This window comes from Antechinus flavipes, chromosome X, assembly GCF_016432865.1.
Source record: "Antechinus flavipes isolate AdamAnt ecotype Samford, QLD, Australia chromosome X, AdamAnt_v2, whole genome shotgun sequence".
In the NCBI taxonomy this organism is placed as follows: domain Eukaryota; kingdom Metazoa; phylum Chordata; class Mammalia; order Dasyuromorphia; family Dasyuridae; genus Antechinus; species Antechinus flavipes.
Window position 1 is genome coordinate 16,550,963 of NC_067404.1, and position 22,646 is coordinate 16,573,608.

Below are 22,646 nucleotides of genomic sequence, written 5' to 3' on the forward strand. Positions count from 1 at the left end.
TGGTAGGACAGTGAATTGATCCAACCAATCTGGAAAACAATTTAGAATTATCCAAAAATAGACACTTAACTGTTCATCCTTTTTAATGCAGTAGTCCTACTGCTGGATTGTATACTTGAAGAATATTCCAAGGTGCTCAGATACTTAAAAGTGCTGCTATCAATATATTTATTTTATGCATAGATTTTATTAATATTTTTGCCACATTTTAAAATAATTTTTTATTAATCTCCCAAAAAAGCGTCGTCCAATTTCTCTCCATATCCAGTACTCTCTGTTGTAGCAAAGAACTAAAAACAAAGGTGTCTATCGATTGAGGAATAGTTGAATAAATAATATGACCTTTATGGGTCTAAGGCAACAAGGAAAGACAAAGATAAGAAATTCAGAGAAAGGTGGAAATAAAGTGATACCAAGTAAGCAAAAACAGGAGACCCCATATAGAAGGACTTTGAGACTAAATGGTTCCATACTCCATAGGTTCAATGGCCATCTCTATGTAGCTAACTCCTAAATCCATATGCACAATTTTCATCTTTCTCCTGAGTTCCACTCCCACATTACCCACTTGGTATTGGACATCTCCATCCAGGTGTTCCAGAGGTATCTCAAACTCAACCTATCTAAAAGAGAAGTCTTTTTCTGTTGCTTTTTTTCTTTTTCTCATTCTTTCCTTCTTTGTATCCAAAGCCTGACAGTCCCTGGCATATGTTAGGCTTGTTTGATCAACTGATTGAGAGATCACTATCCTGACAGTGACCAGATTTGCCATCTCAGAATCACCTCAGACTTTTCTTTGTCCTTCATTTCCCCTTCTCAGACCCACATCCAATCAATTAAAAATTGGCCCTCCTACTTACGTCATGTCTCTGGAATCTGTCCCTCTCCAACGCTAGATCTTACTATTCTATGATCTTAGAAGGATGAGAACTGAGAAAAGATCACATAACTTAGCAATGAACAGATTGTTGATGACAATGGGAAAAATAAAACAGTACCGAGACAATGAAAATAAGGGAAGATCAAGAGAACACAACTGTTATTTTGTTTCTCTTTTATCTTCCGAGGAAAATTATCTTAGGACTGGAAAGGACAGAGCTTAAGCAGCTAATAGGAAGATGATACCCAAGATAAGTAAGGAGATATTAAGTGAATACCCAGATGCCTTTGATGCTACAAATTACCAGGTCAAATGAACTGCAGCAGTGGATATGGAGAACAGGAAAATAACCCAAAGATTGAAGAAAGTCAAATATGCCCATTTCCCCAAAAAAGGGTAGAGAATGAAGTCTGCAAACACTTTAGCTTGAATTAATGGATTAGATAATAAGGAAATAAGCACTTATTAAGCACTTTCTATGCACTTTAAAAATATTCCTTGACAACTCTGGAAGGTAAGTGCTATTATTATTCCCATTTTACAAATGAAGAAACTGAGGAGATGTAAGTGAATACACAAAGACTGCAATTATATGAGGAAAATCAAGTAGAAATGAATGAACAAGGAATCCTGTGGGAAACTTCAAGACAGAGACATATTTGATGCAAAACTTAAGTTATTTGCACTCCTAGTCAATGCTAAGTTTCTGACAAAACTTTAAAATTCTCTTTTAAAAAGTAGTTCACAAAAAGCACCAGGAAGGCTTCAGCAAAAACAGGTCATAGCAGACTGAGCTTATTTCCTTTTATGATGGGGTGACTAAACCGAGAGATCAGACTATGTCACAGATAGAGTTTACCTAGATTTTAGCAAAGTAGTTGACAAATTCTCTCTCATACTTTTATTCTAGGGACAAAATTCAATCTGAATCTAGCCCGACAACTGAATGAGTCTGGACCTTGCTGAATGGCTAGTCTGAAAGAGTGGCCGGTAATAAATGGACCTGAAATTGAGATGGGGACTTCGGGGGTGTGCTGCAGATATCTGCAGAGACTTCTGACTCTGATTTCTGACTTCTTCTAGATTCTGGATGGCTAATATTTTTATTGGTGACTTTGCCTAGGTATAATCTACTTAAAGGATTCTGTTTCTGGTTTCTTCAGCAGAGATAATGAGATTTGGGCTGAAAAGGAAAGAAAATGGAAGTAGAACCAGTGCAACCAAGCAACTAACTGATGAGTGTGAGGAAAGGCCTTTTATGAAGTACAAAACAAAACCAGAAATATTAAGTAAATACTAACTAGAAGAAATAAGAATGAGTCTGAATGGGCAAATAAAAGATCCAGATAAGGACTGAGAGAGAGTGCCTGTAAAAAAAAAATTTTTGGTGTTGAAAATAATTTAAATGTAAATGATTACTAAACAAGTTCAATGTTAAGTTTTTAATAAAATATTTAACTTAAAAAATAAGATGGCAAGAGATGTCCAGGAGCAATCCTCTTTAAAAAGACCCAAGATCTTAGTGGCCTTTGGAAAGCTCAAGGAGTCAACAGGGTGATGTGGCAGCTTAGAAGCTGAGAGGCATTGTGCCCAAGGACTAGAGAGGTGATAACGCTGCTTTGGTCAAACTACAGATCTAAAGTATTGTGCTCAATTCAATTCTGGACATCACGTTTTAGTTAGGACTTGATTAAATGTCATATTTAGAGCAGGGTAACCAGGATAGTTAAGGGCCCTGAATACAAGCCATAGAAGGATTGGATGCAGGAACTGAGAATGTTTAATCTGGAGAAGACTGGGTGGGGTAGAGGAGATGGACTTCATGACCGTCTTCAGGCATGTGATGGGTTGTCATGGGAAAGAAGGATTAGATTGGTTCTGATTGACCCCAGGACAGAACTAAAAAGGAAAGTGAAAGTTGCAAAACCTCATTTAGATGTGACAGTAAGAAAAATGGGGTGTCTTGGGATAGCCTGAGGTCCCTTCCAGACCTAAGATTCTCTAATCCTGATTCTCTGATACCAAAATGTCCTATGGGTAGGCAAGTGGCAAGGTGGGGCTTGAGTGAGAGGTCAATCCAGTCTTCCCTTTCCCAGCAATAACCCCCAAATTAATTTCCCATCAAGTGTGACAAATTGTATGTCGTTCTAGACAAGAAAACGTCCTGAAGACTAGAGACGAGACAAGCAGCCCCAACATCCAATTCCAATTTGGACTCCGCAGGTGACAGATGCTAAACTATGTAGTGGTGACAGACTGATTGTGGAACTGTTTTAGGCTCCCCCTCATTCTTCGGTATGTCAAGAGGAACCTTTCTAACAAATGAGAAATAGTCGGTTTGACCGTAAGGAGGGGAAAACACGATAGTGCCCACTGATTGAACAGTAGCTGCGTTCTCAACAATGTGTCTGGCCCTCAGAGCCCAGGAAAGGGCAAATTCAAGGCCCAAGAAGGGGTAGACAGAACCGTAATTTCTTCAGTGGGCCTTATCTTCTCCAATTTACAAATGGGAGAAGAGTTGAGCTGTCTTTGACTGCACTGGAATGAGAGAAGGCCCAGATTAAAGAGAAATTTAGTTGGTTGCTTAAAAAGCCAGAGTAATCATTAGTAATTAACAGACTGCTGATAACCAAGTGTTCAAAATGATATAAGAATTTGAGGTGGCAATAGGGCATCACAGAAAAAACAGAGTAGTGACAGAACGGTATAACAAGGAAGAAAAGGCAGGCTCAACTCTCCACTTTGCTTGCTCTCTCTAGACAGGAAAGGACCAAAGAAAAATGGCCAATAGGAAGATGAGGCTCAATCAGTAATGGAATCTTTATGAGGCTACTTGGTGGAAGTGTTGGGGAAAGAGAACAAAAATGGTGGAACTGGATTTCAAAAGATCTGGCTTTGAGTCCCATGGTAAATCACTGGCTGCTACTTCTCTCTCTATGGCTCAGTTTCCTCATTTATAAAATGAAAAGCATTTTGTAAATCTTAAAGCATTATATAAATATGACTTAGCATTATTGTTATGGATAGTAGCCACCTTTATCAATGGGATATGCTTTGTTCTACCCTACCATTTCAAGAGAATTTTCAAGAAGGGGTCCAAAATCACTCACATTTGTTCTAGTGATCCACAAAATAAGATTTTTGGGTTTTTTTCTCTCTTTCTCTCTCTCTTCCCTTCTCACTTTCCTCCCTTCTTCTCTTTCCCTTTTCTTTCTATTTCCCTCCCTCCTTCTTTCACCTCTCCTTCTGTCTGTCTCTGTCTCTGTCTGTGTCTCTCTTTCTCTTTCCCCTTCTCACTTTCCTCCCTTTTTCTCGCTCCCCGATTTCCCTCCTTCTTTTGTCTCTCCTCTTCCTCCTCCTCCTTCTCCTTATTCTACTCTCTCTCTCTCTGTCTCTGTCTCTCTCTCTCTCTGTCTGTCTCTCTCTCTCTCTCTCTCTCTCTCTCTCTCTCTTTCTCTCTCTCTCTCTCTCAAATGGGAATCACACATGTTTGATTACTCATTAGTGGGCTCACAGAGACAGAATGGCACATTACTTTCTGCAAGCTCTTCCAAAGCCCATTTTCCAAAGCCCAACCTTCCTTCCTTCCCCCAGAGCCTCATCAAGCTCTAAGTTCTGAACCTTGAATGCTTTTTTCTTTAATGAAATTTCTCTAAATCATCTGCTGAAACCTCAGACTCAAAATATCTACAATAAAATTTATGAACTTCTCCCACAAAAAACATGGAGAACAAAGGAGGCTCATCAGAAAGTAGGAACCTTTTCCATACAGCTTGTTTTTAAATATATACATACATTTTATTAAATTGAATAAGATAGTAAGAAATGCATGATTTTTGCATTTGTTTTCTTCGAGGCATTCAAAAAAAGTCTCCTAGTGATACTCTTTAATTTCGCAAGGTTAACACTGTCCACTTATCCTTCGATGCCTTTTCCGTGCACTAATTACTTACGATTACGATAATTATCCCAAGTGGTGTCTGATTCTTGTCCTCATCTATAAAGCCCCTCGAGGGGCTAGCTAGCTCTGTATCTCCCCCACTTACACAGAGTTGGTACACTTAATATTAAGAATGCAAACTCCTCAAATCTTTCTGTTTGCCTCCCCAGTGTCTAAGCAAGGAGTCTGACACATATTGAATAATTAACTGCTCAAATACTCCATGGGGGCTCCGTGGTGTTGCCTGGTTCTTAGCAAAGCGTGAGAGCGGTGGTACCTCAGTCCTTTTCATGCACAGAGGTGATGTTTCAGGAAATACTCGGCTGCCTGTTAACAGATTTGCGTTATCTCCTGCAGCCAATCAAATGGGCCATTTATTTCCAAAGCATCTATCGAGCACTCGGCTCTATACTAGCCCCATGGGGGAGAGTGAGAAGTGGAGATCGGGGGTCCTGTCCTCAGGTAATTTAAAGTCTAGGTCAGAAGACGAGGCATAAACAGGTACAAAGTGAAACAACAGACAAGATTTAAATAATAGCTCCAGACAATAGGAGACATGTCAGAAAAGAAAGTACATGATGAATTGCCCGGTAAGTGGTGGAGACAATAATTGTTATAGGAATCAGAGCAGGCAGAGATTATTTAAGCCTGGGGTGGTCAGGGAAGGTTTTATGAAGATTGGAGTATGGGGTCTCAGGCTGGAAGCATGAGTGGGTTTAGATAGAGGGAAAGTTCAGAGGATATAGCAACATAGAAGGAGCCAAGAGATCTGAAAAGTGCTTCCACAGACAGCAGGTAGAAGAGAGGAATATGAGGCTAAGCCAGAACCTAACCTACTGCACTGAAGCACCTTTTATTTAGAATAGCTGAAATTTTTGAGCATGGGTAACTAACAGGGCAGGTTAACAGAAATGGGGACATCAGCAAGAAATCGAGTTTCAGGGAGAAGTGTATGCAGTTAATTTTAGAAATGTCGAGTTTGAGGATTTAATGGATGATCGGAAATTAATTAGGACTCAGCAAAAAGATCAATTTGATCCATTTCAACCGACGTTTATTAATACATGTCTACGCTGTGCCAGCAGGCACTGTACTAGGCACTAGGGAGACAACGATAAAAACCAACGTCCTAGTCCTCTACTGGGGAGGGGAGGAAGAGGGAAGAGAAGATGCAGATGGACACAAGGGAGCAAAAGCTAATGGAAAGTGGCTAATATACAATGATTTCAAAAGGGAGAAAATGCTAATAAGTGGGTGTAGATTTCAGAAAAGCTTTGGGTGAAAGGAAGTACCCACGTTGTGCTTTGAGATTCTATGAAAGAGGAGCAGCTAGATAGCACCATGGATAGAGTATCAACCCTGAAGTCAAGAGGATCTGAGTTCAAAACTGACCTCAGACATTTAACAATTACTGATCCTGAGCAAGTCACTTAAGCTCAATGGTCTCACCAAAAAAGAAGAGAGAGAGAGACAGAGATAGACAGAGAGAGAGAGAGAGAGAGAGAGAGAGAGAGAGAGAGAGAGAGATTTGAGGGAATTCTCAATATGGGGAACCTTGGGGCCACAGATACATATAGGGGATGGAATGTCTTGCATAGAGATGGGGAGTAACATTATATCAGATGAAAAAGGAAGGAAGAAGATAGAGTATAGAGGTCTTTATTATATCCTAGAGACCCTAAGAAGACATGGAAGACTTCTAAATAGGAAGAATGACATGGACAAATCTGTCTGTCTCTTTTTTTGAGGGGAAACTGGGGCTAAGTGACTTGCCCAGGATCACATTACTGGTAAGTGTTAAGTGGCTAAGGCGGGATTTGAACCCTGACTCCAGGGTAGGTAGTGATTCACTGGGCCACCAACTGCCCTCATAGGTCTCTTTTTTAGGAATATCATTTCAGGAGCTCTGTCAAGGCCAGAGATTTAAAAAATTTAGGAGTTCTCTGCATACAAGTGGTATTTGAAGCCATGAGACCAAATGAGATCTTGGAGTTAAGAGGTATGAACAGATGAGAAAAGTGACCTTCCAGTGCCACCATATTTGAAGAGCAGAAGGAAAAGATGGAGAAGGATCAGTCATAGAAGTAGGAGGGCAACTAGCATCCTTAAAGCGAAAGAGAGGGAAATTTCAAAAGTAAAAAACACTCTGCAATCAGGCTAAAAGTAAATACAAACAGGCAAAATCAAGAGATAAACAGGAAAAGAAATGATAGTATATTCAAAGAAACCCTAGATAATGAACCAAAATAAATAACGAAATCACAGATAATGAACTAAAAACTTACCTGGGTCCATTGGCTCGGCATCTAAACTCATAAAGGAAAAGTTAAATGAATTGCAATAAGACAGCAATATAGCAACTGTAAAAGACTTCAGAAAGGTAGAAAAAAATCTCAAGGAAAGGCAAACAAACACCAAACTGAACCACTGTTGAAGTCAGATAAGAAACTCTTCTGGAATCTTTTAAATGAGAAAATTTTAAAATATACATATTTTTCAGCACATGGTACCCTTTACAAAAACATACCATTGGCACAGATAAAATTCTAAGTGTAAAAAAAAACCCAGACATAATACATTTTTATAGACCATAATGCAACAAAAATTATAATGCTGGAAACTCAAAACAGGAAAAATTATAATGCTAAAAAGAATATTTGAATAATAAGAATGAAATAATAAGATACATGAAAGATGATAATGAGAATGAGAAAACTGGAAATTTCTGACATATTTAACAATAAAATAGTCTCCAAAGAATCATCTTTGAGGACACAGTTTTAACAAACTAGGGATGATTAATGAAAATATAAACCTGCAATTTCAAAAATTAGGAAAAAAACAAAAAAAACTCAAATAAGAACTACAAGGAAATGCTTAGAGGAAAAATAGAAACTCAAATGTCTATAGAACTGATAAAATCAAAAGATGGTTCTTTAAAAAAAAACTAACTGAAAAAAATAAATGTCTTTAATTAACCAAAAAATGGTGTATCACCAAAAAATCCGACCCTAACATACATTATTAGATGCCAGCAAACCTGAGAATTATAAAAAAAAAGAATAGTAACAAAAATTCAAACTATCCAAAATAACAAGACATGAAAAAGAGATCTAATTTCAGAAAAATTAATTGAACTAGCTAGAATATCGATTCAAACATGTTATATAAAATCTTGGCTAAAATTCTACAGCAATATATCCAAAAAATTATTCATTAGTATCAAGTTGGATTTATACCAAGGATGCAAGGATGGTTCAACACTGGAAAAACAATTAACGTATATCAAAACCAAAACCTCCTGATTATATAAGTAGGTGTTTATATAGCAGATTCACAAAGGCTTGTCAAACTACAACATTCATCTACACTAAAACATCCTACAAAGTATAGACTCGGAGATAACTTTTTAACAATAAAAAGAATGTATCTAAAACCAAAGATGGGGAAATGCTAGAATTTGTCTCAATAAAAATGGGAGAAAATCAAGGATCTCCCCTTCCTCTGCTAATATCTGAACAAGTTCTAGAAATGCCAGAGATAACAACAGGCATAAACACAGATAAAACAGACAAAACTATCTCGATTTTTGTACAATATGATGGCTAATGCAAAAACCCCCAGAGTCAGCAAATAAACTAATTAATATAAATAGCTTCAGTAAAATAGTGTATTACAAAATAAATCCACAAAATTAATAACATTCCCATATTTCTATATAGCAATAATAAAATCCAGTTATATAACTAGAGAATGCATAAAAATACCTGAAGTCAATCTACCAAGATGCAGTCAAGACTTGTAGTTGAAATTAAAAAACACTTTTAAAAGAAAGAATGACTTAAATGACCGGAGAGAGTCAGTGCTCATGGCTGGGTTGAACCAATAAAAAGGATACTACTGAAATTAATTTACAGATTTAATACCATACCCATTAATGCAAATGACCAAAAAGATAGTTTATAGAGCTAAATAAAAACAACAAAATTCATTTGGGAGAGACACTAAGATCTAAAACTTCATCAGAAATAATGAAAATAGTGAAAGAAGCATTTCGAGAACTTATCTCACTAAAACTATCAGCAGATTGAGACTAAATTAGCCTGGACTCAACAACCCAGTGTTCAATAAAGCAGGGAATATAAAATACTTGGGGAGGAAACTCCCTCTTTGACAATAACTACTGGGAAAACTGAAAAGAAATTTGCCAGAAATTAGATTTCTTTAATTAATGAAGCATTCACTTTGTGCACAGCACTATGCCAGATTTAACTAGCATTTTATCCCATGTATCACAACAATGAGTGTCACATGTCCTGAATATTAAACATCACACACACACACACACACACACACACACAACCAGAAAAGAGCCAGATCAAGTAGATTCATACCTGTAGTGAAAAAAATTCTTAACCAAGTAAGAGATAGAGGCAATAATAAAAGAAAATAGTTTATTCTGATGATATGAAATTAAGAGGTTTTTACACTAACAAAAGTAACAAAACTAGCATAAAAAGGCAGATCTAGAAAAAAAAAGTATCCAATCTCTGATAAGAATCCAATATTCAAGATATACAGGAAACTAATATGAATATACAGCTCCCAAAGCTAGTCCCTAGTGGATAGTCAAAATATAGGAAAAAAGAGCTCTCAAAAGAACTGAAAACTATTAACAGCCATGGGAAAGAATTCTCTTGATCACGCATAAGAGAAATAGAAATCTAAACAACTAGGCAGTTTCACCTCACACTCAGCAAATCTACCATCCTGCTAACTATGTTGGGGGGGGCTGTGGAAAGCCAAGCACACCAGTACCTCATTAGTGAATTGGTCCAAACATTCTGGCAAGAAAGCGATGTGGAATTACACTAAGAATGTGACTAAAACATCTATCCTCTTTGACCCAGAGAGTCTACTACTAGGCAACACCCCTAGAAGAGCAAGGATAGAAAAAGGCCCCATATATTATTGGCAGCCATTTTTCAGACAGCAGAGAACTGGAAACAAAGCCTACTGGGATGCCTCAACATGCTGAGGTATATGAATGTCATTATTATGCCATAAAAAATTATAAATAGGAAAATTAGAAGGAGGTCTAGGAATACATACACTGCTGCAGAATGAAACGAGGAGAGCCAATAAAGCCATAGATATATGCCTACAATAATGTAAATGGAACCAACAACAGACTTCAGTAATTAGAAATATCAAGACTTCGCACCAAAAGAGATAGGAGAATCAATCAATCAACAAACATTTCTCAAGCACCTGTGAAAGTAAAAGGCAACAGATCCTTTAGGGCTGCTCTCTGGTACAGACTGGCCTACATACAATGGGTCTTCCCTCTGCAGTAATATAATGAAATGAGTAGAGAAAATCTGAGTTCAAATCCTACCCATGTAAAAATAGGCAAGTCACTTCCCCTCCCTGGGGAATACCCTGAAGGATGAGTGGGAGGGGGGAGAGAGATCAGAAAAGGAAGGTTATTTAAAAATTAGAGATCAGTAAATCATTTTTAAATCAAGATAAAGAACACTAGACATCAACTCAGGAGTAAGGGAAGAGGCATTTCTCAAAGAGCTTACTATGTGCTGAGCATATCTGTTTTACCAATATTAGCTCAGGTTTACTTCTAGGCTCTGTCAAATAGCTAGTCATGTGACCTTAGGCAAATCACTTGACCACCCTAACTTTCAGCTTCCTCTTCTGGACAACAAAAATAATGTCATGTCACCTATTAAATATTACACTGGGTATGGTCAATTCCGTGTGCCGCTGAATCCTTTGGATATTTTCTCTGAGTGAAACAAAGGGTTATCCTGTACCTGATCCCACTGTTATCCCCATCTATGGAGGCCTAGACATGAGCTGTGGACCCCATGAACCATATTTGTGGAGTCCCAGCTCAGAATCTTGGAGATTTTCCCAAAGGAGACTCCGGGGGAGGCAGTAATGAGTCAAATCGATATTGATTCTCTAGGGCTTCTCTCTCTCTCTCTCTCTCTCTCTCTCTCTCTCTCTCTCTCTCTCTCTCTCTCTCTCTGACTGGTTTTCCCTCTGCAGTAGTATAATGAAAAGAATGGAGGAAATCTGGGTTCTAATCCTACCCATGTAACAATAGGCAACTCACTTCCCCTCCCTGGGTCTCAGCTTTCTCCTCTGTTAAAAAAAAAAAAGAGGTGGGGGGGGAGGGTTGATGATTTCTGAGATCCCTCCTGGCTCTAATCTCCCATCCCATGAATCCTGCCTCCTCCCTTTCCAATTCTATGTTTAGCCTTATTTTTTTCTCCTATGCCATGGTCCCGCTGCAACAGAAACTCCTTTTGGACAGAGCCTCTTTTCTGTTTACCTCTTGACATATCATCCAGCTGTGCACAAAGTAGACGCTTAAAAATACTTGAAATTGATTGAGGAGTGAGTACGCCTTACACACGTGGGACTTGAATGCACTTGTCTGCCCTCCCCAGCTGCCCAATGAGACCTGCCTTCCCTATGAAGCCTGCTAGAGACCTGGCAGAATAGAAAAGATATAGTCCCCTGCCGAGGAGGCAGGAGCCCGAAACCCTCCAGAGCTCCACCTCTCCATATATCCTCCCCTTCATGACCAAAGGCGGCCACGTGCCAGACAAATGCTGGACTGAGGTGGGATGAGACACTAGGGATGAGACGCCAGCTTTGAATACATCTCCCCCCAAGTCAGTCTTGCAATAGCTTCCAATTGCCTTACAGCAAATTAAATTAAAATTCCTCAACTGATTTCCAAAACCCCCAATAATGGCAGTTCCATCCCCCCCCAACAGCCCTAATACCACCCAACAGTAGTGGAAATATGAGGGTCCCTCTCTTACCCCCATCCCAGCAATCATCTTAGAGCAGTTCTTGATGTATCGGTGAGACTTGGTAGAAGGAAATTGTAACAGGAATATGGCATTGGAAGGATAATACCTTATTCAAAAAGCGAGGATGAGAGCTGCTAGGTGGCTCAGTAGATTGAGCACTAAGATTGAAATCAAGAACTCTTCCTGAGTTCAAATCTAACCTCAGATAAGTCCTAACTGTGTGACCCTGAGCGAGTCATTTCACCCCATTTGCCTAAATTTTCTCATTTCTCAAATGAACTGGAGAAGGAAATGGCAAGCCACTTCAGTGTCTCTGCCAAGAAACCCCTAAATGGGGTCACAAAGGGTCCTCAAACGACTCAACAACATCAAGAAAAGGGATATGAAGGAGCATTGTGGTCTAATAGGCCATAATGAGAGACTAAGGTGAGGAAATCAAGAATTAGAGAAAGGAAACATAGTAAAGGGAGAAGAAACAAAAGCAATATTTTGGCCTAAGAGGACACTACAGACCACTTGGTCAGAAAGAAAAAATAAATGACTTCAGGAAGCAGATACTAAGTCTAGAAGAATCATCCACTTGAAAGGTCTACAGTGGAGTATCCCAATGATGTGTGGATTTGGCCTTGTGTTGTTTAACATTTTCATCAATGACTCAGTAAACTGTGTAAAAGTTGGGAGGGAGAGCTAACACAATGGATGAGTCAGGATCCCCAAAGATCTCGACAGGCTAGAACACTGGACTAAGTCAAACGAGACAGGATTGACGTATGTCAAGTCTTACATTTGTGTTCAAAAAATCAATTTCGCCAAGTCACATAATGAAGAGACATAGTTGGGAAAGAGTTTGGCCAAACAGGGCTCCACATGAATTCAAAGTGTGATTACATGGGTTAAAAAAAACCCATTAATGTGTTTTTAGGTCCAAAAGGAAAAGAATTTCCAGGATCAAAGAGTCCCTTTGCGTTTTGCCTGGTCAGAATGCATCTATAGCATTGGGATTAATTCTGAGTTCCAGTTTAGGAAAGACATTGATAAACTGGAATATCCAGAAGAACAATGAAGATGGCATGAAACTTGTGAGATGTTTGACCTGAAGAAGGGAAGGCTGGGGGAGGAATAAAGGATTAAATTTAATTGGTCTCAGTGGGTAGAATCAGGAGCAATGGGTAGGAGTCAGCTTGATCTCAGGAAAATGTTACAAGGAGGAGCTATCCAAAGGTATGACTGCTTTGGTAGCCCTTAGGTAGATCCTATTTACTGGATTTCAAACAAGTTAGGCGAGTGCCTGTTGGGCATGCTGTAATGGGAATTCTGGGGGGGGGGACGGAGTATGGGGTTAAATTAGACTAGTTGGACACTAGCTATGTGACAGGGACAAGTATCTCTCTGGGTCTCTACAAAATGAGGCGGTTGGACTAGACAGCCCCCAACTGCCTTCCAGCCCCAGACCTTTGATCCAATAACTGATCCGTCCAGGTCAGATAGCAGTGAACTCTTGGGGGAGGGTCTCCAAAATGAAGATCCAGAATTCCAGAATCAGATGGATTTTCAGACATAACTAATATGTTCATTTGTCCTGCCTGACAATACATACATTGTTGCAAGAGAAGATGTGGGGTAGTGGCTGTGCTGGATATTCCCTCAAAAAACAACAATAAAACATGAAGCTTTTATTTTTTTTTAAAGAGCCCATCTCTGGAAGGTTGAATTGTATTGACATCTCGGCCCAGACTAGGCCCCTGCCACTTCCCCCCCAACCCCCCAACTATTGGGGCTTTCAATCAGGTGGGCCAAAAGCCCCAAATGCCTTTTCCAAGAGGCCCTGGCTCCCGGGGTACTTCCTTCCGCAGCATGGGTGACAGAATAACCCCACCTCCGAGCAAGGAGAAACACCCCGGAGGGCATTCGGGAAGAGGGAGGGAGGCCAGAGGGGGATGGGTGGGAAGGGCCGTGAATCTGCAAGAAAGGAGAGCATTCACCGCAGCCGTCGTTGCAAGGGTTAAAGGTGATGGCCGCAACCACCGAGAGGAGCCGAACAGTTTGGCCCTTCGAAGCTTTCAGTGACAGTCGATGGCGCGCAGGAAGCATTGGCCGCTGGGGCGTGTGAAGACATGGCTACAAGTGTTGGGAACGCCCATCGCACTGCCCGACAGCTGCGTTGCAGTCTACACCTGCTTGGGGATGTTAGTTGTATGGACCTGGGTGCCTCCATTTTTATGGCCGTGCAGGGCAGGTGCTTTATCTGCAGTAATAGGCACCTGCCATCATGCCCCAACCCCCTCCCTCCGTTAAATAAACACCCAGTCTCCAAGCGTCACTGACAGGGACGTGAAGCAGCCCGTATGGCTAGGGAGAGGGGCTCTTTTTGGAGGGGGGGCACTCCTGGCTCTGGGTGTATCGCCCGGGCTTTGCAACAGAGTAGGGCACGGCTTGCAATCTAAGTGATGGGCTACGCGGTGCTGCCCTACAAGTCCTGCACATGTTTAGACGTGGTTTGCAGCCTGCCAGAGGTTGCATGTTTTCGACATAATCCGGTTCAAGTTGCCCCCATCCCACCGGATCTTTCTGTCTCTCCCTCCAGCCCCAGCCTGTGCACCCGGCTCCTCGCAAGCGAGACGCGCACGCACTCAGAAGCTGCATAATGACCGCGCTTCTCGCCGCCCCCCTCCCCCCGGGGCCGGCTGCTGGCAGCCTCTGAATCCCTCGGCGCGCGCCCGTCCGTCCAGGGAGACCCAGAAGGAACGAGACGCAGGCACACACCGCCCTAAAGCCGAGGGGGAGAAGCCGTGCGCGCCCCGCGCCCTCCCCCCAGCCCTTAGTGCCTGGCGTCCCCATGCCCCCGTTCTCCTGGCTAGCCGGCCGTCGGTCCCCTAGAGCGCGCACAAGCGGCGGCTGAATGCAGCCTCGGGCAGCGAGCCCTGTGCGCCCCCCACGCCCCAGCAGTCTGTTCACCCGAGCCCCCCCTCCCGCCGCGACTTCCCCCCCATTCGGGGGGCTGTGCGGGTCCGACAAGGGCAGCCCCGGGGAGGGGGCTAGTGCAGCGCAGTGCCGAGCCGTGCCGCGCCAGGCTGCGCCGGGCCTTGGCCTTAGTCCTGGCCCCGCCGCGCCGCGCAGCGCCTCCACTCACCGTCTCTGAGGGCTTCCCTCCTCCTCTTCCTCCTCAGTCCTCCGCGGCGGCGGCAGCGGCGGCGGCGGCGGCGGCGGCCCGAGCGAGCTAGCTGCGGTCCCGGCACGAGGCCGCCATGGCCCGGGGCTTCAGTGGCGGCGGGCGCCGGGGGCTGCTGGCCCGGGACGCTCGGGGCTCGGGCGCGGGTGGCGGGCTGCGAGCAGAGAGGCAGAGGCGCGCGCGGGCTGCTCGGCCGGGCTCCATGGCTGCGTGGCGGCGGCTTTCACCATCGCGCCGGTTGCGGGGAGTGCGGCGGCAGGCGGGGAGGCAGCCGGACGGCGGCGGCGGGGGCGAAGGAGGAAAGGGAGGGGGAAGGGAGGAGGGGAGGGGAAAGGGGGAAGGGAAAAGGAGGGGAGGAAAGAGGGAGGCAAGAGTGGGGGAGCCTTGCCCAAGGCTTCTTACTGTTGTCCACGGGCTTCAGTCTGTCCCCCCCCTCCAATAGGCAAAGGCTTAAAAGCACTAAAAATAAACAGAAAGTGGACTACGTCAAACAACAACCGCACAGATGTGGCAAACATCTGCCGGCGTCCAGAAGCCTCCCCGGTCCGGTCCTGTCCAGTCGCGTCCAGTCGCGTCTCCCCTGTCCCGCCCGCCCATCGGTCCGTCTGTCCAACCCCGTCCCGCCCCGTCCCGTCGCTGCCGCAGGCCGGCGGCTCCAACCTGGAGGTTGCGAGCCGGCGCCAGGCTGCACTTCTTCTCAATTCTAAATTGAGAAAGAGGGGGGGAAAAATCTCCGCAGAGGCGGAGGGGCGGGCACCGCCCCCCCCACGCCCAACCCTCGTTAGCCCCTAGCTCGGTCCGCTCCCTGCGCAGCTCCGGCCACCCCGGCCCAACCCGGCCGGCCGGCCAGCGCTCGCGCCGCACCTGTTCTCCGCCCGTCTGCCTGTCTGTCTGTCGCCCCTCTCGCGGCAGCCGCCGTCCCCGCTGCCGCCGCAGCAGCAGCTGGAAGGAGCGCAAGTCGGGGAGCCCCGGCCGGCGGCGGCCGGCGGCGGCGAGCAGCCCGAGCAGTCTGCCAACTAACGGGGAGATCTGCTCAGAGCATGCGGCGGCTGGGGCGAGAGGGAGGGAGTGAGGAAGGCTGCTGAAGGTGTGCGTGTATGTGTGCGTTCACCAGCAGATGGAGGGCGTGCACACACACACATGCACACGCATCCGAGAACGGGGGCGCGCGCGTGCACAGGCAGACACACACACACACACACACACACACACACACACACACACACACACACTCACACACTCACACACGCCAGCCAGGGCAGAGCTAGGCACATTCCACAGTACCTGATGGATGAGCGGAGGGCTTCTCTCCCCGACACTCCGAGGGAATACTAAACACGGCGGAACCGAGGCTGGGGACACTCATTCTCTGCCCCCCATGCCCACATCCCCCTGGGCAGGGTAGCACTGGGACCCACCAAGAAAGACTGCCTCCCTAACGCAGAAGGAGTGGCATTTGGAAGGAAATGTGGCAACCTGCCAGAAAGAAGGGAGAAGATGGGGCAAGGAGAGGATGTATTTGCAGCTACCAGACAAAGGGTGGCCATTCCTTAGTGTCACAGTCACCCTAGACCCAGCAGTGAGTCATTTAGGCCTCTTCAGGGTTTCAAGGTTTGAAAGCTGGGTTCCGTGGGCTGGGGGTTCTCACAGAAGCTGCTCACAGCCTTGGGAGCTAATGGCAAGATTTTCTTCAAGCTCTCCCGATGCCCCCGGGCCCTTTCCATCTCGAAATCCAGGATCCCGTGTAAATGCTGCCCAGGCCAACTTCCAGGGCCCTGTCCGGGACCACGGGGCTGAACTCTAGGGCCAGGGCTTCTTGCTCCTGCCTCCCCACAGTTGGGAATCGGCAAAGGGAGCTGGCCAGCAGCTGGCCGCCAGCCTGCACACCCTCTACATTAAATGCCTCCCTTCAGGGGCTTCTTAAAGAAGAAGGGTGGAAAGTCCTGGCGTTTGGGGCGAAAAAACAAACAAACGAAAATTAATGGAGGCGACAACTCAGAGTCTGATGCTGCTCCGCTCATTCCCCCAGACTTGCACGTTCCAGCAGTTCCCACACACAAGCCGCCACAGAGGGAAAGCCCCTCGCACATCCTGCCACACACATGCACAGACTGAACGGGCTCCCAGACAAATGGCAAGGCAGAGAATGACTCAGACTTCATTTCTAATCCCTTCACATCAGGGAAGTGAAGAACAGTCCTCTCAGGTCTCAGGGGATGAGGGGGAGCAGCTGCCCAGGATGGATAAGGTCACTAGGAGGCAGACAGCTCAGTCACAAGCCGGTGCAGGGATCCTCCAGGGAGAAGGCAGCTACGAGGTGGAGCCCCTCCTGCCTCCATCACCTCCTGCGCCACTCTGGAGGCTGCAGGAGTTATGCCTTCATTATATTAACAACACAACAACAAGTCAGGGAGTGGGAATTATGGTAATAACCGAGACCGATGCATTTTGCTCAAAGCAGGTGCCAAGGTTTCAGCCTACCTAGCTGCTGTACTACAAAAAAGTCAAGAAGCAAGGGAGGGGCGGGAGGAGGTGGACATTGGGGCCAAATGACGCTTGTCGGCTTGTCTCCCCAAAATTGCTTGTTTCCTAATTATCCGCTAGTATTTAAATAACCAAATTCCCGTTAGTTCAGATCAGAGCTAACTTGCTGTTCCCATTAACTTCTGGGCAAGTCAGATCCTCAGCCTCACTTTCCTCCCCTGTAAAACGAGAGGAGCTGATTCCATGGCCTCTAAGGTCCCTGGTCTTATGTCATCAAACCAGTGTGAATATGGAACTCCTTCACAAGTGCCCTCTCATACACAATGAGTGAGAATTCTTGCCAGCAAAGACCCTTTCCCTGTCTGTTCTTAAATGTTCAGGACCCGGTGAGTACAATGTCTGGTACGTACTGTGTATTTAACACTTATACACAAGCACAGCTCTCTTTCCAGCACCTCAGTGTAGCCCCAAGATCTCTTACTGTTACCCTAGACGGAGCCTCCCGGAGGTGTCCACTCCTAAGCCCGATGATCACAGGTTCCTCCCGACAACCTATGGGTATTTACATTCAATGGTCAACCAACTGGCAGATGGCTCACAGCGGAGGTATTACCGAAAGAGGAAAGCATTAAGGGCAGTAGCGAAGCATTTCCCCATTGTGGGGAGGCGCGCTCTCCCACAAACACCCACGGTAGCAGCAAGAGTGGGCACATATATAGGAAAACATAGAATTCCTCAGAAGAGAAACTACCCATGTGGGGGACACTCACCCCTCTGAAGCTGCAAGGCCCCGATATCCTATTCCTTCTTGTGCTGTCTTCACACTGCTCTCCCCTGGGCATGCCATCTCTGCTGGGCAGGCCCTCAGCTGGGCTCCCTGGGTGTGCTCCTCTCCACAGCTCAGCTCTCCCTTCCCACCTTCTTGACTTCGTGCCAGTTCACTTGACTCAAAGATGAGATTCTTGCTCCAATGGATGTTGCCAGAGAGGGGAGAAAGAAATCCCCTCTCCTCTTGCCAAACTCTTCCCGAACAGCTTCTCTATTGACTGGCTTCTTGGAAAGTCTGTTCAAACTGCAGAGCTGGCTGCCTCTTTATAGGCCACCAGGGGTGGAGCTAATCCTTAATCGACCAATGATTTCACAGCTCTGTAATGCTAGCAAATTGATAAAGTTTCTTCTTAATTTTTTTTATTTATTTATTTTTTGCTGAGGCAATTGGGGTCAAGCCCCCATTCTCCGGGGTCACACAGCTAGACGTGTTAAGTGTCTGGTGTCAGATTTGAACTCAGGTCCTCCTGACTTCAGGGCTGGTGCTCTATCCACTTCAGTACATCTTTTGCAAGTTGTGACTGGCTCACTCCCAGTTCACTTTACAACCTACAAACAGGTTACTCAGAGTATAACCATCCACTCCTTACAAGTGGCTCGAAATTTAAAAGGAGGGCAATTTTTTCCAATGTGCAGATTCAAGTCCCTTAATACTACATGGCCACTGCATTCTGTCTTCTCAAGCAAGTCGGGGAGAGTAAATGTTTTGGGGGGACTCTGATCAGCCCCAGTTATTTCAAATTGGGGGGAGGACCCAGTGGGACAGGATTTCGTGACAAACGAATTCAACAAGGATTGTCCAGATGCCAATTTCCAATTGAAATTATTAAAAGGAAAATAAGGAAAATGATCTGGGAGGATCCTAGCACGGCTTCCCAACCTGGAGTCTGCCTATCCCCAGGGTTATAAAAACTTGCACAGGGCCATGAGGAATATTGGGCATATAACCATATTTTTCCTGTAGAAATATTCCAAAAATAATGTCAGGTAGGAAAATATTATATACCAAATGATGTTTTTTATGAAAAATTCATTAATCACTTATTTTATTTCTTCTGAGTATGTGCATAATGAACTCTAAATTGTATTTCCTTTTTATTGAAGATGGGATAGAGAAAGGTTGACTGAAAGCCAAAGGGGACCAAAAAGGTTGGGAATGCTTACACATTAGAAACCTCTCACCAAGGAAATTGGCAGCTCCCTAGGGAGCTGGAGATGTCACCTCTCCCCCAAATAGAACTTGGACTTTTCATCCTAAATCCTTCAGAGTTATCTTGGATCATTGAATTGCCGAGAATAGCTAAGTTGCTGACAACTGCTAATGTTACGAGCTTGCTGCTACTTTGTACACACTTTGCATCGTACTTTGTTTCACTTTGCATCAGCTCATGGGAGTCTTTTCCTTTTTCTCGGAGGTTTTTCGAGGTTCTCCAAGGTTTTTCCAAGAGCATCCTGTTCATCATGTCTTACAGAACAAGAGTATTCCTTCATCATCCCACACCACAATTTGTTCAGCTGTTGCCCAGTTGGTAGCAGGATCGGATGCTCTTTGGAGTTCCTTCCTGCTCTAACATTCCCGTGAACAGAGACTGGCTCTTAGAGACGCTCACAGGCCTATTTCTGAGTCTTTTCATCTCCACGAATGTAACAGGTGCCTCTGGGAAACCCAACTCCTCCTTAAGCACTAGTACAGTTCTACTACTCCACACGGGGTAATATGCTGACCCAGGGGCACAACAAGACAGGTGGTTACATGGAAAGAACACGGGGCTGGCTGTGTATTCAGAAGGCCAGAGTCTGAATCTTTCCTCTGATAACTTAGAAAGGGCATATAACTCCTGCTAAGTCAGAGAGTCCAACAGTCTCCACTAGTTGCCCTTTTCATCTCTAAGTTTATGATACTCTGTGTGACCTTAAGCAAGTCACTTGGACACTCTTGGCCTTAGTTTTTTCTCTGTAAAACGAAGACGGTTCTTTCTGAGGTCCCTTCCAGCTTTAGATTTAGGAAGCAGCTTGGTTATGATAGAAGATGCTAGATTTAAGATGAGGAAGACACGAATACTAATTCTGCTTCAGACACATTTAACCATTCTGTGACTCGGTAAATAACCTCTGTAAAATGCATATAATCATAACAACTACTCCACAGGGTTGCAGTGTGGACTCGGATGCGATGGAAAATGCAAAGAAAAAACTTTGCAAGTGTTTTATATTGGCAACTATGTAGAGGAGAGATTGGAAAAGGGAGTAGCCAAAACAGGAGACCATTCGAGTATTTCAGGAAAGAGATGATGAGGACTCAAACTAAGATGATGGTCTTGAGAGTGGAGAAAAAGAGACGGGTTTGAGAGACGTTGTCGAGGTAGAAACTATAAGATTTGATAGCTGGTGTTAAGAATGTCTCCTAGACTACAACTCCAGTGGGAGATAACAGTATCATTAATGGAGGGAGGGATAAGGGTGAAATGATGAGTTCCATCTTGACTATGTTGAATTTAACATTGTGATTTTATTGGGGTGGGGAGTTTTCCCAAGCATTGCTGATTTTTCAGTTAAGTCTTCAAGAGTTACCTGGGTCACCAAGAATTTAAGTTCTACAGTCAATATGCCCCAGAGGCAGGACTAGAACTCAGGTCCCATGGATTCCTAAGTCAGCTCATAGAGATGCTGGATAGTCGTGGATAGACTACTGCTACCTCTGGACAAGAGCTCAGCCCCTTGATGGGAACTATCCAACAGGCAACTAGAGAGGCTCTCGAGCCATTTGGAGATTTCACAAGAGAATTCAGGACACGTCTGTTTTGTTCAAAGTAAAATCAGCTTTATTGGCCAAAAGGTTGTGTGTTGGGAGATTACTCAGTTAAAGTGGATTTCTTATCTGAGATGGCTCTCTGGGAGTGGGGAGGAGGAGGGAGAAATTTAGATGATATAAAAGTTAGTAACAACAATTTATGTTTCAAATAGGAAACATAATTTTACTTTAAAAAAGCAGCCCAAGCAAGCCCCTGGATTCCTTCTCAAAATCATATTTTAAGCAACAAATAAAATACATAGGATTTCAAAGGAGAGCAATTATATTAAAATACGATTCTCAAAATATTTTTAAAGCAAGGTATCAGATCCCAAACTAAGTGAACCGCTTACCCTTGAGAGATGGCTCAACTACACACCAAAATTGAGGGGAGTCCTGGGAGTCTTGGTATATAGGACGATGGTGGCTGTCATCCAAGCATTGGGTAATATTGGACCTCTTAGGCTAACAAGTAGTCACCGTCCAGAATCCATTTAAGTGAACTGCATCTTGGGATACGACTTAGCATGTGCACAGGACACTTATGTTGATTTAGTACCTTCAATTTCTCTGTGGTCTATACCAGAATGTATCGATCAATCAATAAACATTTAATCAGTGTACTCCATGGGCCAGAGACTATACTGGATGGGGAGGATGTTTCCAAGAACCAAGTCATAAATAGTAACTTTTGCACTTGAAGTACAAACTACAATCGATTCCCTCCATCTCCAGGATTCTATGAAACAGATCCCAGAGAAAATAAAGGATATGCCTAAGGTTACAGGAGAAAAGGCTCGTGAGAGATTCCTTGTCCGTAGATCATTTATAGAAGGGCATCAGGCAGGAGGCTACTTTCCGGCTTATTCCTGGTCCCCCAAGTCAACCCAGAAGTCAGGATGCCCACCTGGTCAAATAGCCCATTCTCCTAGTCCCTTGTCTCACTCGGCCAAAGCTAGGGCCAAGCCTCCAGCCCTACCCAAGAGACCAGGCCAGAATTCAGTTCTTTTTGAAAATATGAGTTTCCTTGGTGAGTCACGAAATCCTCATCAATGGAAGTTTTCAGGCATGGGACAGATGGCCACTTCCCAGAGATATTGTTGATGTGCCATTTTTCAGTCATGTTCAATTTTTTGTGAACATGGTTTATTTTTTCATTTGGGGTTTTCTTGGCGAAGAACTACAGTGGTTTTCCATTTCCTTCTCCAGCTTATTTTATAAATGAACTGCAGGCAACTGAGGCAAACAGGATGAAGTGACTTGCCTAGAGTCACACCGTGAGCAAATGTCTGAGGCTGATTTTGAACTCAGGAAGATGAGTCTTCCTGACTCCAGGCTTAGTGCTCGATCCACTGCAGTGCTATCCAGCTCCCATTTCTGAAGTAAGAGGTTGGATTAAATGACCTCTGAGGTTCCCACTCATATCTTTCTGATGACATTTTCTCTGGATTGCTCCTTCACCCCCATCATTCCCTTACTTGTATTTACTTATGCCTTGTACATACCTATATGAATAAATGAAAAAAACATTAATTGCTTACTACATACCAAGCATTGTATTAAATACTGGGGATACAGATAGTAAAGAGGTTCGATCCCTGCTTTCAAGGACTTCACATTATCATTAAGGGGCAACGCAAAGGATGCCCCAAGTATAACATATATTTCTTGAAGGTAAAGGCTGCTTTCCATTTCTGTTTTCCTATTTCCAA

At 44.2% G+C, this 22,646-nt stretch overlaps 1 protein-coding gene across 5 annotated transcripts in view; it reads right to left on the reverse strand.

Annotated features, from left to right (window-relative positions):
• The window catches only part of FRMPD3 (FERM and PDZ domain containing 3), a 108,248-nt gene extending 89,911 nt beyond the window's left edge, over window positions 1–18,337 (reverse strand). For 2 of the 5 annotated variants that reach the window (XM_051968098.1, XM_051968095.1), the window contains exons 1-2: window positions 15,696–15,928; window positions 14,793–15,290 (exon numbers count right to left, since the gene is read on the reverse strand). The gene's annotated coding sequence lies outside the window, so the exon portion shown is untranslated. Of the gene's footprint in view, window positions 1–14,792; window positions 15,291–15,695; window positions 15,929–18,085 lie in introns of those variants that run through there. The other 3 variants (XM_051968099.1, XM_051968096.1, XM_051968097.1) reach the window with 3 other exon arrangements.
• Window positions 18,338–22,646: the final 4,309 nt, after the last annotated feature.